Below are 20,517 nucleotides of genomic sequence, written 5' to 3'. Positions count from 1 at the left end.
TAATTAATAATCTTCTCAAATAGAAAGCATTAGGCTTAGATGGGTTCACTGGGAAATGTACCAAATGTTTAAGGAAATATTTATGTCAATTACATACAATTTGTTACAGAAACTAAAAGCTGAGGAAATGCTTTCTAAATCATTACCTGAGACCAGCATTGTCCTAATACCATAACCAGATAAATATATAAAAGGAAGGAAAACTATAGAACAACATTTCTCATGAACATGGGTGAATATTCCTTGACAAAATAGTATGAAATTGAATTCAACAATGTAGCAAATAAATTATGCACCATAACCAATTAGAATTTAATTCAGGTGTGTGGAGTTGTTTCAACATTTGAAAATTAATTAATATAGTCCATCACATTAATAAGCTAAAGAAGAAAAATCACATGATCATATTAAAAAGAACAAGAAAAAAAGCATGGGGATCAACCTTAAGTAATAGTATCTTAAATGTGTGTGTGTTTTTCTCATAAGTAAAGAAAATGTGAACTGTAGACTGTAACCGCCTGGGTTGTGCAGCACCACACTGCACACTGCTGTCCCGGATGGAGAATGTATGTGCTGCCATCCTACCTGCAGCTTCCTGGGCACCGTGTGACGGCAGAGGCTCTGGAGTTTCATCTCCCCTGTTACGGTGCGTGAGGCAGTAGTGAAAGCTCTTAGACTGTCCTTTGCTGCTCGAGGTGACTCTCTATGAAGAAACAATTCAACTAGTTCTAGTATACACACTGCACTCTTGTGAGGTCTCAAATATCTCATTTGCCCAGTGACCAGACCAAACTGTTAACTCTTTTCTATTCATTTACTTGTTAAAAGTTAATAAAGCATTCAAAAGCTAAAAAAAAAAAAAAAAAAAAGGAGTTGACAAAAGCCAGCACTCATTCATGGTAAAACCTCTCAACAAACTAAGAATAAATGGGAACATCCTCAGTTTGATAAAAAAAAATCGACAAAAATCCCAAAGCTAACATCAAATTTAATAATGAGAAAGGTATACAGATTGAGAAGGAAGAAATACAACAAACTTTGTCTATAGATGACATGACTTTCCGTGTAGAAAATGACAAACATTAAAAACAAATAAAACCCTCCTCGAACTAACAAATGATTAAAACAAGGTTATAGGATATGAAGTTAAAATACAAAAGACAATTTATTTTTATATACTAATAATGTAATTTTCCAATTAGAAAATAGACATTTTTTACATTAACACCTAAAATGACATACTTAGGAATAAATCTAACAAAATAAGATTAAGATTTATATGAGGAAAATTACAGTGGAATAAATCTAAGAAGAACCAAATTAAATAAGTGTCCCATATTCTTGGATTGGAAGGCTCAATGTAAAGATATCAATTCCTTACAACTTGATCTCTTTCAATAAAAATTCCAGAAAAAAATCTCAGCAAGTTATTTTATATATATCTATAAATTTCTTCTAAAGTTTATATGTAATTGCAATTGTTCCAGAATAGTCAAGACATTATTGATGGAGAACAGTCAGAGCACCACCCTCCCTGACTTAAAATACATACTATAAGACTACAGTCATCAAGACAGTGTGGTATGGCAAAAGAATAAACAAATATATTAATAGAACAGAATAAAGAGCCCAGATTTATAACCACACAAATACAGTTGACTTATGTTGGAACAAGGAGCAAAGACAATTTAATGGAGAAAAGATAGGTGGAACAACTATACATCTGATGTAAAAATATAAACCTAGACACATTCAGAGTTTTCATAAAAATTAATTAAAAAATGTGACATATACCTAAGTTAAAGCACTATAAAAATTCCTAGAAGATAACATAGGTGAAAATTTAGGTTCAGCAATGACTTTTTTAGATAGAATATCAAAACCATGTACTTTAAAAGACAATATCAATAAGTGGGACTTCATTAAAATCTAAACATTTTACTCAATTAAAGAAATTATGAAAATCCAAGCAACAGACTAAGAAAAAATATTTGTAAAACAAATATAACTTGAAGGCCTGGTATCAAAAATAAAATGAAATTAGCCTGACCAGTTAGCTCTGTTGGTTAGAGTGTCATCCCAATAAACGAAGGTTGTGGGTTTGGTCCCTAATCAGGGCACTACAAGAATCAACAAATGAATGCATAAATAACTGGAACATCAAATCGATGTATCTCTTCCTTTCTCTCTTTTTCATTGTCTCAAGTCCATCAATAAAAATAATAAATTAAATTAAGTAAACCTCATTTTTTAACAATAGGAAAACAAACAACTCAATTGAAAAAGGGCAAAACATTTATACAAACACATAAATGTATCACCAAATATGCCAAAGAAACATGAAAATATGCTCAACATCATTTGCCATTAGGAATTACAAATTAAAAGTACAATGAAATACTACTACTACTACTACTACTACTACTACTACACACCTATTAGAATAACTAAAATTGAAAAAAAACAACAATACCAAATGCAGGTGAGGATGTGGAGCAACAGGAACTCTCATTCATTGTGGGCAGGAAGGCAAAATGGTACAACCACTTTGGAAGAAAGTTTGACAGTTTATCACAAACCAAAACATGTTTCCATACAATCTATCAATCATGTTCCTTGGTAGTGACCCAAATGAGCTGAGAACGTATGTCTACATACAAACATGAACATGAATATTTATAGCAGCTTTATTTATAGTTGCCAAAACTTGAAGGCAACCAAGATGTTCTTTAGTAGGTGAATGGATTTGCAAATCTGATATATCTACTCAATGTAATATTATTCAGTGTTAAAAAGAAATGAGCTATCAAGACATGAAAGGCATGGCCTTATAGCTCATACTGCTGAGTGCATACTGCTGAGTGAAAAAAGCCAATCGGAGAAGGCTACATAAAGTATGATTTTAAATGTATAATATTCTACAAAGATAAAAGTACAGTAATAGTAGAAAGATCAGTGGTTGACAATAGTATTTACAGAGGGTGGAAGGGATAATACATAGTTCACAGGAGCTTTTTAAGGAAGTGAAACTATCTATATATATAAAAGCCTAAGTGACCATTATGACTGAATGACCAGAACGACTGGAATGACCTGTCGACCTGTCGCTATGATGTGCACTGACCACCAGGGGACTGATGCTCAATGCAGGAGCTGCCCTTGGGTGGTTAGTGCACTTCTACAGCCAACCTCCTGCGGCCCCTTCCCCTGCCAGCCAAACTCTCCTGGCCCTGATTGGCCCCGATCACCAGCCAGGCCGAGGGACCCTACCCGTACATGAATTCATGCACTGGGCCTCTTGCTCTCTATAATGCTCTAATGGTGAATTCTTATCACTGCACCTTTGTCAAAACTCATAGATGATACATAACAAGAGTAAACTCTAATGGAAACTATGGAATTTAGTATGTAATAATGCATTAATACTTTTTACTCAAATTTTCTTTCAGTCAAAACCTGCTCTAGCCCTTGCTGGTTTGGCTCAATGGATAGAGTGTCAGCCCAAGGACTGAAAGTTCCCGGGTTCGATTCCAGTCAAGGGTGCACATACCTCACTTGCAGGATTGACTGGGCCCTGGTTGAGGTGCTTGCAGGAGGCAAGCAATCGATGTGTCTCTTTCAAATCAATGCTTCTCTCTCTGTGTCTCTGTCCTTTCTGTCCATTTTTTCCAATGGAAAAAATATCCTCAGGTGAGGATTAACCAAAAAACCCTGCTTTAAACACTAGTCCATTTTTTTTAATTAAATCTTTATTGTTCAGATTATTACAATTGTTCCTCTTTTTTCCCCCTATAGCTCCCCTCCACCCAGTTCCCACGCCATGCTCTGCCCTTACCCCTCCCACTGTCCTCATCCGTAGGTGTACGATTTTTTTCCAGTCTCTTCCCGCACCCACCACACCCCTTTCCCCCCAAGAATTGTCAGTCCACTCCACTTCTATGCCCCTGATTCTATTATATTCACCAATTTATTCTGTTCATCACATTATTTATTCACTTGATTTTTAGATTCACTTGTTGATAGATGTGTATTTGTTCATAATTTGTATCTTTACCTTTTTCTTCTTCTTCCTCTTCTTAAAGGATACCTTTCAGCATTTCATATAATACTGGTTTGGTGGTGATGAACTCCTTTAGCTTTTTCTTATCTGTGAAGCTCTTTATCTGGCCTTCAATTCTGAATGATAGCTTTGCTGGATAAAGTAATCTTGGTTGTAGGTTCTTGCTATTCATCACTTTGAATATTTCTTGCCACTCCCTTCTGGCCTGGATAGTTTCTATTGAGAAATCAGCTAACAGTCGTATGGGTACTCCCTTGTAGGTAACTGACTGTTTTTCTCTTGCTGCTTTTGAGATTCTCTCTTTGTCTTTTGCATTGGCATTTTAATTATGATGTGTCTTGGTGTGGTCCTCTTTGGATTCCTTTTGTTTGGGGTTCTCTGCACTTCCTGGACTTGTAAGTCTATTTCTTTCACCAGGTAGGGGAAGTTTTCTGTCATTATTTCTTCAAATAGGTTTTCAATATCTTGCTTTCTCTCTTCTTCTGGTACCCCCATAATTCAGATGTTGGTATGCTTGAAGTTGTCCCAGAGGCTCCTTACACTATCTTCATATTTATGGATATTATTTTTTCTTTTTGTTTTTCTGTTTGGGTGTTTTTGCTTCTTCATATTTCAAATCTTTGACTTGATTCTTGTGATCCTCTAGTCTGCTGTTGGATCTCTGTATAATATTCTTTATTTCAGTCAGTGTATGCTTAATTTCTAGTTGGTCCTTTTTCATATCCTCGGGGGTCTCACTAGATTTATCGAGGTTCTCACTAAATTTATTGGCGGTTTCTAGAAAATTCTTGAAAAACCTTATAATCATGGTTTTGAACTCCATATCCAGTAGTTTGCTTTCCTCCATTTCTGTCATTTGTGACCTGTTTCTTTATCTCTGCATTTTGGCTGCTTCCCTGTCTTGATAGAGTGGCTTTCTGTGCTAGGTGTCCTATATGGCCCAGTGGCTCAGCCTCCCCAATTACCTGAGGTGGACACTCTTGGTGCACCCCATTGTGGGCTTTGTGCACCAAGTTAAGCCTTGATTGTTGTTGGTATCACTGGGAGGCATTGACCTCCAGGCCAATTGGCTGTGAGAATCAGCTGTGTCTACGGTGGGAGAACTTCTGTGCTGCAGACACCCTTATGGGGTAAGACTTGCTTCAATGGGGCTTTGGTGCTCACTGAGTCTGCCCCATGAATGTGTCCCTTATGGATCTGAGTAGTTGTAATCTGGATGGTCCCACTCTGACCACTAGGTACACTGGCTCTTGGATCTCTAAGGAGGTGCTAATTTAGCCTCTGCCTGAGGCTACCCAGCAGGAACTATGGAAAGATCTGCAGATTCCTCTTCTTTGTTTGGGGTTTGGAGGTGCCCAAATGAGGCCCAGCTGTGAAGCAATGCAAGCTGCTGTGGGGCCTTGGGCCTTCTTTTGGATGTTCTGGGTCTCTCTGACCCAGCTGCAGTTTGTTAGGTAATTTTAGATTGCAAAGGGCCAGGCCCTCTCATATGCAAAAGCCTCTTCACACAGCTTAGGTGGGGCAGGGTTTCAGGGAATCAACAGGGTAGAGTTAACAGCTATGGCTGATCCTCAGCCCTGCCCTAAGAGGCCCCGGGTCTCAGTGTCCAGTGGTAATCACTCTGAGAGAAAACTGCCCTTGAGTTCTGCCCTATGCCAGACAGTGCAGTTTCTCCCCGTATGAGTCTGGGTCCCCAGAGACTCACCTGGAACTGAAGTTCAGAGCAGTTGGGAGCTTGTGTCTCCCTCCTGATTGAAAAAGACAACCATGTCCTCAGTTGCCAGCCCTTTCCGCGAGTGCCTCCATACCTCTGCACTTTACTTCCGCACCTCCTCTCTCAGTGTGCTTTTCTCTTTCCTTCTAGTTGTAGAATTTCCACTCAGCCAGCCTTCCTGTGGTTCTGGTTGATGTCTGTTTTGTCTTTTAGTTGTATTTTTTAAATGGTTGTGCAAGGCAGCAATGTCAGGTATTTACCTATACCGCCATCTTCTCTGAGCAGACTCCCACTAGTCCATTTTTGAAAACCGACTCCAAAATACCACAAATGATAGAGTTAGTAGACAAGAACATTAAAATAGGTGTTATGATGAAATTTATGTTTATAAAGATAAGAATTGATTTTTTGTCAAGTAGAAAAATGGAAATTTATTGTACAGAATTAAATGTGAATTTAATAGAAAAAATGCAATGCCTGCGATAAACAAATACGCTACTATAAAGGGATAAACAAAAAATTAGACAGTGGAAAAAAAAAAAACACCAGTAGACTTAAAGATATAAAATTTATCCAAAATTAAATGAGAACACAAATAATTAAAGAGAGCATTTCATATGTTGGTATTATAATGGGACTTAGGAAATAAAAAAATAAACAGAAGAAAGTTAAATATAAAACAGGAAATGATAAAGCCATAAAAATTGTCTACTGATAATTCAGGCCAACGTTATAGCCCAAGAAGTTCCAAAAACTCAATTTCTTCTTCCTACATTGTCTCTAGGTACTATAGATTGTCCTGTCAAAAATGTATTAACTGGTTTTCTTTTTAAGGCACCATCACTGAGGAAGGAATTGTCTTATTACTTCCAGTGAGGAGGAGTCATCCATGACTGAGAATTTTAGCTGTGCCTCTACTGATAATAACTAAAAGATAGAGGAGCAGAAACAAGAAATGAAAAAGAAATTGGTGATATACACTTCACTTCCAGAAATTGAACAAGGTTGCCTTAACTTGCATGTTTCAAAAGTTTGATTACAAAACAGAGTCTATTTTTTGTTTCCTAATTTATTCTTAGATGTTCACTCTAGCCATTCTTTAATTGGATAATAGCCATTTTCTCACAGAGAAATGCTTATTTTAGTAACCTGAACAACATTCAGGTTTAGGGTTGCTGACTCTGCTGCAATTTAAATAACTCTTTACCAGCATTACTGCTTTTTATTGACACTCTGATCTACTGGTGGTTCATATTTCTGATAGAACTATAAAGTCAGGCAGATATATTCTTGTCAAGATTGTTACTATAGATGTTTTATCACTTACAGACATTAAAGACAAAAAATATGAGAAAAGTTAAGGTCCCTAAAAACAGAATGAAAGATTGGGCAAATTTTATAAGATTGCGTTATTTGAGTAGACATCAGGGGAATATTTACTGGTTGGAGAAGTGAGAAATTTATAGCATATACTAAAATTTAAGAGGTTCACATGGTGAGTCTAAAAAAGAGCACAGATTTAAAAGAATCATGTTAGGAAGGTTAGAGGTCAGACTATGCTTTGGAAAATGAGAAAAACAAGAATTATTTGGATAAAGAAAATCCAAAAATGATTAAATGTCACAGTTTCCAATTCCAAAAATGATAAAATGTCACATTTATGACATTGACATAAAGCTCAAAGTCAGTATGACTCCTTAATTCCCCTTTCCTCCATATTACCTAATTAGTTTCTTTCAGCCTCAAAAATTATTTTTTCTTTTTAAAAATCCTACAGTTATAGTCATATTTCACATGCATATGATAATTTCCTGATTATGACAGTAAAGCAAATTTCTGATACCTGAGCACTGACCTTATGGCTTAGAAATATGTGCTGCTATAGTTGTCCAATGCATCTCTCTCAAACTCAAATCCAATATATCATTTCTTTCATGTAAAAATATTGATAGCTCCTTCTCTCTCTCTCTCTCTTTTTCCATCCCCTTCATTAACCTATACTTCCTTTCTTGAAAATTCACTTCTTAATCCATAACCCAGCAAGGTGAGGATGCCTGGGGACAGAGAGAAGCTATAGGAAGTTAGGAAGAGAGAGGGAGCTGAGTGGCTCTAAGGGGATGTTAAAGATAGCAGGTGAGAGCTTGTTGGAGCTGTGGGGTGTCCTGCTGTGAGATGCCTGAACCAGAGGGATGAGGAAGGCATCCATTCAAGGTGTGGGGCCAGGGACAAGATATGCAAGCCATGGTACAGTGAAGAGGAAGTCTGTGTGGGCCTCGGAGTGAAAGAGGATCCTGTTACATATGTGAAACAAAGTAAGGAAGGTAACCCTGGGGAAGACTGCCCACCACAGAAATTTAAGCACAAGGGTGACAGTGGCTTTCTTATTAGGGTCTAGGCTGGCCCTATGTTTCTGAGCCCAGGCAGAGTGAGGAGGGCTTTATGCTCATGGGTGCTGGTGGTGGCAGCCCATGGAGGGCATTGGAGCCAGAGTAGGGTGAGGAGATTACTGGTGGGGTTGATGTGGGCAGGCTTGATGGCAAAAAAATATATATATATATTGGTGCATACAGAAAAATTAATCAAATAAGTAAATAAGGATAATGAGAATCACACTTATTAATCCAAGAGAATTACAATTAGAAAAGAACCAGGTTGATTCTAGGTATAGGGCAGGAAAATTATAAGGGGATATTAGAATATCTTATTTATAAAAGTGTGGATATATGTTTTCAAAAATTGAGAGAAATAAATAAAAGGACACAAGTGCCAGCTTGAAGGTGTTCCCACTGGTTGGAGCATCAAAATAAATAATATCAAGTGCTCTGGCCAGTATGGCTCAGTTGGTGAGGTGCCATCCTATGCACCATGAGATTGCCACAGTTTGGGGCTCATTCCCAGGTGGGGGGCCTGCAGGAGGCAGATGATTGATATTGTACTTTCACGTCAGTGTTTCTCTCTCTCCTTTTCCCTTCCTCTCTCATTGAAAAATCAGTAAACTATTCTGTAAAGAAATAATAATAACAAGAAATTATAACTATCTAAAGAACTTATATGCATATATACATTTCCCATGGACACAGACAATGGGGTGGTGAATGTTGGGATGGGTGGGAACTGTGTGGAGGGGGGCCACAGGGGGAGGAATATGTGATAATCTCAATAATAAAGATATATTTTAAAAACCTCATAAAATAGGACTCCAGGGATAAATTAAAATTTGATAATGGGAAATATACATGTCTAGAAATACACCTTCCCTACAAAATGTTTATTAATTTCATATAATGAGAAAGTAACTTCACAGTAGAAAAGTTTGATAGATACCACCTAAATGAAGTGATCAAATTTCATATCACCCATTTGAGGACAAATCAAAAGCATGTGTGCCATGTGATAAGATGCAATGAGAAGAACCATTATCACTTAAGTAAAATTCCTGTCAATGATGCAAAACCTGATTATAGTCACAGAGAGACATCAGAGAGAAACCAGCTGAGAAATATTCTACTCAGTAACTGTCCTGTAATCTTCAAAAGTGTTAAAGGCAAGGAAATAAAGGAAAGACTAAGGAAATACTCCTTAGTTTTGCACATGTATTTAAAATAATGGCAGTTAACCCTGATAGTGCATTCTAATAATTTATGACTTGTTCTTTTCTCCCCAGAATATATATATTTAATATATATATTAATATATATTATATATATATATTATATATATATTAAATTGACATGTTATATTTCCAAGGCTCACTGCCTATAACACCTAACATCTAACATATGGCCTGTTCTCAAATATATTTTGAATACATGAAGGAATATTCTGTGTCAACAAAAAGTGTTTTGTATGTCATAACTATCAGCCCTTCGATGAGTGCCAGGTATATTTCAATTAGATGAGGAGATAGATATACTACTGAACAAAATGTGGCTGCTAGCAAACTATTTAACGCAGATAATATTTTATAATATATTTTAATATTTTTCTGGTAGAAGATCATAAGGAAACCCATTGCTTTGTGTTTTGACTTGCTGCCAACAGCTGCCATCTCCTAGACTATTCCTATAGATAGCAGCTGAGGTTATGAAGGGAAAATTTGGGGTTAATAATGAAGGCATTAAATTGCACCTGCACTGTCAAGAGCCTCTTGGGGAATGCATTCATTATGTCTCCACCTGATTGTGGTTGAGTCAGTGTCGATAGTATAGCAGTTGATGGAGCTACACACTGACTGGCCTCAACTCTCCTGCCTGCAGCTACATGAGAAGATGTTTTATGGGAGCAGCGTTCTAGGTATTACAGCACACTACTGATTATTCTAAAGAGTAATGCATCACAAAACAACTTTCATCTGACTATAGAGAAAAATCCATTTTTTGATTGCTGGGGTTCTTGTCCCAGTATCAAGAAGGGTTCAGGAATCTGGAGAAGGCTGTGCATAGATTAAATAGGAATCTGGGGACTAATAAAGAGTCTGGAGATGAGATATAATTTTGAAAGGCATTGGGGGTCAGAGGAGCTTAGCTAAAGGAGCTAAGTTCTAAGGTCTTAAGTCTAAGGTCTTAAGTTCTCTCTGTCCCAGGACCCCATGCTTTTTATTAACACAGCTTACCCTGAGGCGAGGGAGAGATATACACTTCAAAGGGTCAGGGTTTGATACAGAGTCCATTGTCAGAATGGGAGAATTAGCCTACAGGTTCTTCAGGGGTTTGGCCAGTAGGAGGCAATAACATGTAGATTAAGATGCCCTTTAACTGTCTGGCAGCCACAATCAGTTTCCTATTCAGGTCTGGGGAAATGCCTTTAGCCATTCCCAACAGCTGATTACATGTATGACTCAATCCTGTTGAGTCCCCAAGTCTCATCAACCTTTCGATGAAACTCTTGAAATTATGACATGCTGGAACTGGTCTCCAGCATTTGATGTTACAAACAATGTAGAAAATGACAATCAATTGATAGATTTTCCCATTGAACCATCTGTGAAACGATCTGACCCACTGATGATGGTGTATTTAGATTCATTAACCTAGGATTTCATTCATGAGGTGTACTGGAATGAGCTGTCAAATTGTATGTGAGTTATTGAGATATGAGTTTCTTTAAGCTCATTAATTTTCAAAAGTTATTTAGAAGCCTTCCAGGTTTTTCATTAAGCCCACACTGTAGCCATATCCTGTGGAAAGGGAGTAGGGACCAAGGAGATTACTTCTATTTACATAACTTAGAGATTTGGTGTCAGCCTTCAGTTTGAAGTCCAACTCTACTGATTCTTATCAGTATGAACTTGTTAGAAAAGCTCTGTGTATCTGCAAAAATGCAGGAAATATTTCTAAATTCAATTGTTGTATGGATTATATATAACAAAGGCAAAGATTTAAAATAAATGAAATGTATTCCTTATGTTATTTTATAGGACTTAGGTAAACTAAGCTTTTATTTGCAAATGAAAAACTTTCTTTCTGGTCCTAAAATTATATTAATCTATGTAGAGTTTTATCATGTGCCAAATTTATTATTTACCTGTCTTTGTCTTTTTGTAATGATTCTCTATTGGATATTTGCATCATATATATACTGCAAAGTTATAGCAACACATTGCAATATAACTTTAGGCTTGTCCAGTCAAACTCTTGAGAGAATATGTTGGAAAGAGGTGTGGAGAGGAAGAGGAGAGCGAGAAAGAGAGAGAGCAAGAGCAAGAGAGAGAGAGAGAAAAAGAGAGAGAGAGAGAGAGAGAGAGAGAGAGAGAGAGAGAGAACAGATTACCATAATGTTGATTTTGAGACTTCTTAGAAAGATAGATTAGTGATGTAAAAATATGTTGTGGCCTGTAAAAACAAGAAAGAGCCCCATTTCTCTGTTGTTATCTGGGTCCTCATGATTAATATTTAGTAAATCTAGAAGAAGAAAAGAGATCCCCTTCTCCCTTGAGAATTAACTTCATAAATTGATATCATAAGGATTTGCTTGACCTGCAAATCAAGCTTGTTTTATAAAGTTATTTCTTTATTAAGGCAAAGTATCTGTATCCATCAGAATAGCTAGATATGTTGTATTAAGAAACAGCCTCAAAAACATTAAAAATATATTTCTTATTCTTGATCTCCTATCTTATACATAGTACACAGGGCAGAGCCTCCTTTTGGTGTCTCCCTGTCATTCCCCATATTAACATGTGAATGTGCAATCTCTGACCCAAGAGGAGAGGAAGATGCAGAATTATTTCTCAGTACCCACATCCCATTGTGAAAACAAGTCACAAGGTCATTTAACATCAAGGTATCAGGTGCAATCTTATGTATCCACAACTGAAAAACCAGCAAACTTACTAAGGAGCAGCAAGGACTACCAGGTAGCCATTGTAGCCTGGAAAATTTTGCATCTTCAATGTGGTCACAGACTAGTAGGATAGGCAATGTGGTATTGAATAGACCCATTATTTGTATAATATTTAACTATTTTATCTCTAAGTGTGATTTCAATTGAAGTGTTGTTTTATTCCATCTAGTGATGACTTCTGAACAAAATTATTTTTTTTTCTGAAGGTCTTCTGAATGAAAAAAAATTTAAATTATTTATAGTTTAAAGTATTATATGCCTCCTCCCCCCCCGCCCCCACTGACGTCTCCCTGGCTGCTACCACCCCTAGCACATGCCCTCACCCCCTACTGTATGTGTCCATTGGTTATGCCTATATACATTCATAAAAGCCCTTTGCTTGACCTGTAAACCCCACCCTCCCTTGTCTTCCCTCTGAGGTTTTACAGTCTGTTTGATGCTTCTCTGTCTCTGGTCTATTTTTGTTCATCAGTTTATGTTGTTCATTATATTCCACAAATCAGTGATATCATGTGATACTCATCTTTCTTTGACTGGCTTATTTCGCTTAGCATAATGGTCTCCAGGTCTCTCCATGCTGTTGCAATTGGTAAGAGTTCTTTCTTTTTTACAGCAGCATAGTATTCCATTGTGAATTGTGCTGCTATGAACATAGGGGTGCATATATTCTTTCTGATTGGTGTTTCTTGGGATATATTCCTGAAAGTGGGATTACTGGGTCAAATGGGAGTTCCATTTTTAGTTTTTTGAGGAAACTCCATACTGTTCTCCACAGTGGCTGCACCAGTCTGCATTCCCACCAGCAGTGCACAAGGGTTCCTTTTTCTCCACATCCTCACCAGCACTTGTCATTTGTTGATTTGTTAATGATACCCATTCTGACAGGTGTGAGATGGTACCCCACTGTCATTTTGATTGGGATCTCTTGGATGATTAGTGACTTTGAGTATGTTTTCATATGTCTCTTGGCCTTCTGTATGTCCACTTTTGAAAAGCGTCTGTTTAGGTCCTTTGCCCATTTTTTTGTTTGGGCTGTTTATCTTCCTTTTGTTAAGATGTATGAGTTCCCTATAAATTTTGGAGATTAAATCCTTATTGAATGTAACATTGGCAAATATGTGCTTCCATGCAGTGGGCTCTCTTGTTATTTTGATTGTTTCTTTTCTGAATGAAATTTTTTTAATTGTATTAACTCAGTTGAGTCATCCTACTACATATACTGGACATTTATTCTATTAATAGGAAAAAATTTCTTTAATCTTTTTCTTTAGTCTTCACTGTCATTAAACATCAAAAATTATCAAAGCATATTTTAATGTTTGGATATTCTATTCTTTGAACAGTAATAGAAAAACAAAATAAATCTCAAACTTTACAAGCATGTTGTCAAAACTTTTAAGTGTCAACCTGATGAGCATAAATATAATTAAGATAACTGCTGCTTATATGGAGGATACATATTTTATTACTTAAAAATCCTTTACATGCAGAAAGCAGAAGAAAGTGAATCACAGACTTATTTGTAAAAATGTGAACATTTGAGATGATAGAAAGTTATTTCCTTCTGAATGATTAACCTTATCCTATCTAATAAAAGAGTAATAAGCAAATTAACCATAACTCCACAACAAAGATGGCAGGGCCCATAGCATTGGGGCAGGATGCTGGCGGCATCACCCTGGCAACTTGAGCACAGCAGGCATTGCCTCAGCGATCCACCAGCAGGAAAGCACGGCCCGCAGGCAGCACCCCACCCTGGCCACAGCTCAAGGGAGAGAACAACACACAGGCGAGGCCAGGAGCCTGAGAGATCAACACAGAGGGGCACCTGCTCTACACCTCCACGGTGTGGCTGGAGGCAGGTCCCCAGCAGACACACACACACACACACACACACACACACACACACACACACACGGGGTGCCTGCTCTGAGCCTCCAGTGCAGCTGGGGGCAGGCCCCCAGTGGACACACACACACACACACACACACACACACACACACACACGGGGCGCCAGCCCCAAGCCTCTCCTGCCAGACTGTGGCCGTCAGTATGACATCCACTGAGGGCTCCCAGACTGTGAGAGGGGCAGGATGGCCTGAGGAACCCCCACCCCCCAGTGCACGAATTTCATGCACTAGGCCTCTTGTAGTTTATAAATTCATGGACATTGAAAATAAATATGAAATCTACTTAATGGAGGTATATGTTTGTTTATGAGTATAGCATCAGTGTCTCTATAGATGACACTTTCCTACCATATCAAATATAAACACTCTTCTTTTAGTATCAATATGTATGTTAAAGAATACTTTGTCCCTAACCGGTTTGGCTCAGTGGATAGAGCATTGGCCTGCGGACTGAAGGGTCCCAGGTTCAATTTTGCTCAAGGGCATGTACCTTGATTGCAGGCACATACATCCCTAGTAGTAGGTGTGCAGGAGGTAGTTGATCGATGTTTCTCTCTCATCAATGTTTCTAACTCTCTATCCCTCTACCTTCCTCTCTGTAAAAATATCAATAAAATATATTTTTTTAAAAGAATACTTTGAGAATAGTAAAGGGAATTGAAATTGCAACAGTGATACTTTGATTTACTGAGAGTTTGTGAATTGTTAAGGCTAATTGCTGTACCCTTTGGCAAACACTGATTCTGTTGACAGAGTTTCTAATTTCAAACTTAGAAAAGCCACAAAGTTTGATTGTTAATATTCTTTTTTCTTCACTTTTAAATAAAACAACATTTCTAGAATGAGGAAAGACTTAAGCATCTACCTATATTTGCCAAATATGTTAATACATTAACTATAATTATATACCAGTGCTATTGTTTCTATACTAATTTCTATTTTTATATTCACAAGTAACATTTATCATCAATTGTTTGAAAATCTTCAGAATTACCTGTGTGTTAATTTTGAAATATAACATTCTTATACACTCAGGGTCTGTGTAAATCAGATAAGGAATTTTACAATATATTTTTGAAACCAGCTGTGTCTTTATGCTGGCATTAGAAGTGGATCTTTGAGTAGTTTTTCAATGATATGAAAGCAGTAGACCTTAGATTTAAGCAGTGGTGGTAACAAGATCAATTAGAAAGGCATCATTGCTTCTTTGTTCTAGATACATTGTATTTTCCAAAGTCATCTCACACTGCAAATGCACTTATAAGTCTTTGTCTACTTACTGAGAGAGGCAACATGGCTCAGTGGTCTAAAATAACAGGCTGGAAGATCAAGGACTATGAGTTCTAATGTTATATTGGAAAAAAAGCAAAAATGTTGTTTGGGTTTCTTAGAATCCTTTAAAAAATGCTCCTTTAATATTGTGTTCCATTTGTTTTTTCCTCTTTTGTTATCGTTCAGGTGGCATTTATTATATGGGTCATGGATACAAAAGTAAAAGTCAAGGCTGTCCCAATGACTAAAAGACATGATGGAAACACATAGAGATGGATCTTGTAGAGGCAGGGGTGTCCTTGTTTAATATCTAGAAGATTCTCAAAATAGTGGAAAAGTAAGTTGGGCTTAATAGAAGGAACAGAATGCAATTCTTAAAAAAGGTTTAGATAGCTATGGTAAAAGCAGTGGGTTATTGTAAAATTGAAACTATGAGAATATTTATGTAATACTAATTTAAAATGTAGTGAGGATATGCCCCATTGGAGATGTCCATTTCCTTCTAGATTTTTCTAAAACTGTCAGAATAACTCATTCAAATATCAAGTTTCCTTCTTAGATCATATGCAAATTTTAGTGTGTTCTGCTGAGTTGAATCTGTAAACATACTAGTACACCTTTTTTTTTTTTTCTCTTCATGCTTGATGTTGGCTTTTGACATTCTTTCATGAAATTAAAAATAAACTATTCAATAAAAGCAAACTTGAAACAGAGCCAAATAAATGCTGAGTAGAAACAAGCTTCAGTGGTTTCTGACAGATGAGAGCTGGATTTTCTACTCTGATTTATAAGGCAAGGCCAAAGCACTCTCTCCTATCAATCTTAATAGGCAGTGGAAATCATTTCCGAAATCACAACATGCACCTTGCAAAAATTTTCTTTCTGTTACTTTTGAAGGCCTCCTTAATGACCCTAAAATATAATTAATCTCAAGTGCAACCATATATGTTTATCTGCCCTGGATTAATATTAAGCTTTATTTTAAAAGATCCACAGTAAAAATTCAGGTGTGACTTGAAGTGTTATATGTCATGGGAAAGGATTCTATGATATAAACATGATATAAGTTACCAATAAGAGCTTAATCAATGCAAATATTAAAAGTAAAATATTTATATGGTTCAGTCTATTGTTTAATTCCAAGTGAAGTTATTTTATAATGTCAAAAGAAACTCTGAGCTGAAATAATTTAGGATCCATAAACAATAGAAAAATAGATAATCATATTCATGTAGACACTATGATTACAGTGTTTGCTCATCCTCCTTCAGGAAAAACCTAAGTTGGTGTGATTAAATGATGGATACATTTTATTTACTTGGTATCTGATCTCAGTGGAATCATACCAAATTTCTCAGCTTGGAAATTTTTTTTAATGTGCTGAATTGTTCAACATTACCTTGTCAGAATAAATGTCTTCCTTCTATTAGTAATAGTTCACCAAAAAAATTTAGTGCAGGTTTATAGAAAAGTTTGTCAACATTTGGGCTCTTTTTAATCAGTGAATATCCATTTCTGAACAGTATTTCTAACTTTTTCATGGTTGATTACTTTTCCAGAAGTCTTAAAGCATTAAAAGTATTTTATGAAGAGTGTTAAAACTGCAAACACTTCCATAGTTACCAAACAAATTTCATTGCTCAGAAGTGCCTAACTCATGAATCTTCATATTGAAATTCATAGGAATTTAGTAAGACAGCAAAGTTTGAAATGAATTCTTGTTAATGTAGTAATTTTTATGTTATTTAGGCAACCATTACCTTCACAGGATTAAAAAAAATCATTAATGATAAAAAAATATTTTTAGAATAGTAAGCATTCAACAATTATTAATTCTCTTTAGGCCTGGGAGGAAACTGATTGATCATGTTCTAATCCAATAATGTTCCAAAGGTAGTGATTTCATTGAAGCACCTCTCATAGCTATCTTAGAAATCAAAGTCATTCTATTTAAATCTTCTTGTTTTCAAAAATGGAAAACTCTGGTCCTGCTGAAGTGATTAGACCAAAATTGCATAGCTAATACCTGATAGAGGACAAAAATCGAAGTTTGTTTGTTTTTTAACCAAATGTACGATGCTATTTTCAAATCAGATTACACCATGACCTTTGTCTGTTTTTGGTTTTTTTGTATTAAAATAACTGAAAACTAATGTAATCAAATAGAAACTGTGATCTATGTTTCATTTTTATTAAAAATGTATATACTGACCTTTTGAGAATTTGACAAGAAATATCTTTGTTCTGATGCTGTCTGTCACACACACACACACACACACACACACACACACACACACACACACACAGGCTCACTTGATTTCTTTCTCTGAAGGTTGTAATAGCCTTCTTTTTGGAATTCTTATATTTAAGCTCATCACACCACCATTTCTGCTTCTTGATCTTAGCCAGTTCTCAATCAGTCCTTCCTTCCACACTACTTTCAATTCAATCTTTCTAGAATAAAAACTTAACCACGTTTCCTCTCTAATCAAAATTCGTCAAGTGTCTCACACATAGAATATAAAATTCTTGCTGATAAGGCCATTTCCATGCTGTTGAGCCAAACATTGTTCCATTTTTTCCTTGATAATTTAAGAGACTATTATTTTGGAGTAATTTTAGTTTTACACAAAGGTTACAATGATAGCCCAATCATAGACCCTTCACCCAGTTTCCCCTAAGATAAACATCTTAACTTACCAAGGTATATTAAAAAAGCTAAAAAACCAATAGTGATACATGACTATGCACTAAATGCCAGATTTTATTCAGATTGTACAAGTTTTCACCTAATGTCATTTTCCTGTTCCAGGATTCAAACCAATACTAGATAGCATGGTTTTATCATATGTCTTTAGTCACTTCTGACAGTTTCTGTCTTTACTTATTTGTCTTGACCTTCACAGTTTTGAGTATTAGTCAGAATTTGTAGGGTACTCCTTGACTTGGGTTTATCTGTAGTTTCCCTCATGATTAGATTAGGGTTATAGGTTTGGGGAAGAACAGCAGTGATGAAGTGTCTCTCTCACCTTCTCATACCTGGGGGTTCATAATATTACCATAACTTGGTTAACCTTGGTGACTTGGTCAAGGTAATGTTAGCCAGGTTTCTCTGCCATAAAGTTACTGTTTTTCCCTGACCATCCATATTCTATCCTTTGGAAGTTGAGGAGTGTACTTGTCCATTGAGGGTGGTCCCCCTTCTGGTCTATAGACTTCTGAACATAGGAGATCTTCATTATTATCTCATGACCAATGGTTTATGAGAACAGCGACAATGTGTATGTGGGCAGGGTAAAAAGAGGACGCTCACCCCATGCCAGTATTCTGAGGCCCTAAGAAAGTGAACCGGAGGGCCTCATTTGTTCCTATGGCTCCATCTGGGGGAGCCCAGAGGAAGAGATGTGTGTTAGCTGTATGGGTGCTCAGCTGGTTGCTCAGCCACATGATGTTAACCCAACCCAGACAACAGATTCAGAATATTTGCTGCTGGCAGAGCCAAGGGGAGTTGGTGCTATTTCTCTGAAGACAGATTCCTCAGCAATGGAGATACAGAGTAAGGTTGAATAATGCCACCCCCGTCCAATTCACAAACACACCACCTACATGAAGAAGATTCATGCAGCAGAGGCAGTCAGCACCAGATGGAACCAGCCCCGACAGCAAAGTCAAGTATGTAAGGGGGCCTCCACTGCCCCGGCTGTCTGGCACACACCCCAGCCAAAGTCCTGTGAGCCCATTCCAGGCTGAGTTCAGGGAAGAGAAGCACTGAACTCTAAATGCATTATTGCACAGAAGTTTTAAAAATGACAGGACGGTGGAGCAAGACATCAGCAAAACAATTACATGTGTATTTTTATTTCACCACCAGACTGTTTATTCCTTGGAGTTAGAAACTATAGTGTTTACTTTATATTCACAGCCTTTGTCAAGACTTTTCCAGAGTGTTTGGAAATGACTGGAAGTTGTTTTGTATGTTTTTATTGTTGTTGTTTTATTTTCTGTTTTAGTTGTCACAATGATTAGGGAATGCTCAAAGCTTTTAGTTGGTAAGGACCAATAATTCTAAATGGCCTACAAGATAGTGTTGCACAGTGAATGAATGAATGATCTATTGTTTATATGATAAATACAAACACATTTTTCTAATAATGAGACATATGGCTTCCAGAGCAAATGGAAAGGTTTTTAAACCGTGAAAACTCAAACATTAATAAAAAAATAAAGCCATACTTTGCATAGGACAAATAGATAATCTACCACCTTCTATAGTCCCATTTTAGTGTGAAATTTATTAATTTGTTTGCTAAATTATAGACCACATTTTTAATTAACAACAATTACCTATTTTTTTCTTTAAGTATACCTTCCAAAGTCTCTCCCCAATTCACACCCACACTGTCCTAAAATTGGAATTTCTATCTATTGTACCTCTTTCTTTTTCCATCTAACCTCTTCCTTAATATCACTTCCCCCCATCTGCAGTCTATCTTCAATCATCTAAATCTAACATTACTACAAAGTTGCTGTTAGGAAATATGGATCCAAATATAATACGGCTCTGTGTTTTATTTCTGTTACCCAACATGCTCAGCTTATTCCATCCGCCTGCTTGCCAGAGCCTCTGAGTATGCAGATTCGTCCTCTTGTTCTTCTTAGTGAAATGTGCTTAAGGAAGGATGCACCTACCTAACCCTAACATGATAGGAAAGAGAGGGAGTCAGGAGCTGAGAGAGCTGACATTTCTTAACAAAGTCACTATGATCTCCTATTAAGTGTCAATGCCTTGGTCTTTTTTCTTCTGTCAAAATTGTGCATGCATGTGATTCCAGCTTTCTTTACAAGGGGAGCCATGACCCCCATAGGGCCTCCATCTGTCTGTTTGGAGCAGGTGGTGTTAGCAGTTCACCATGGTTATAGCTCGTTAGAAGATGTGCTGACATTGATTTCAGTTCTTCACATTCAATTATTTTCTTCAATCCTGTTTAGCTATACATTGACGGAATCTGTGATATAATAAAAGAAAAATAAATTTTCTATATTTAAGATATGCTATTACATAAATGTAAACTACTGAGATTCAGGGATATCAGGAGGTATGGCTTCGGAAGCAGCACTTAAATAGAGAACAGTCTACTTGAAATCTTGCTATAATTCAAACAGTCAATAGACCTTTTACCTGACCAGTAGCCAACACTCCAACCCCAAACAAATAGGAA

The sequence above is a fragment of the Myotis myotis genome, unplaced genomic scaffold (assembly GCF_014108235.1).
Source record: "Myotis myotis isolate mMyoMyo1 unplaced genomic scaffold, mMyoMyo1.p scaffold_m19_p_1, whole genome shotgun sequence".
Lineage (NCBI taxonomy): Eukaryota > Metazoa > Chordata > Mammalia > Chiroptera > Vespertilionidae > Myotis > Myotis myotis.
This window is presented reverse-complemented; position numbering follows the sequence as displayed.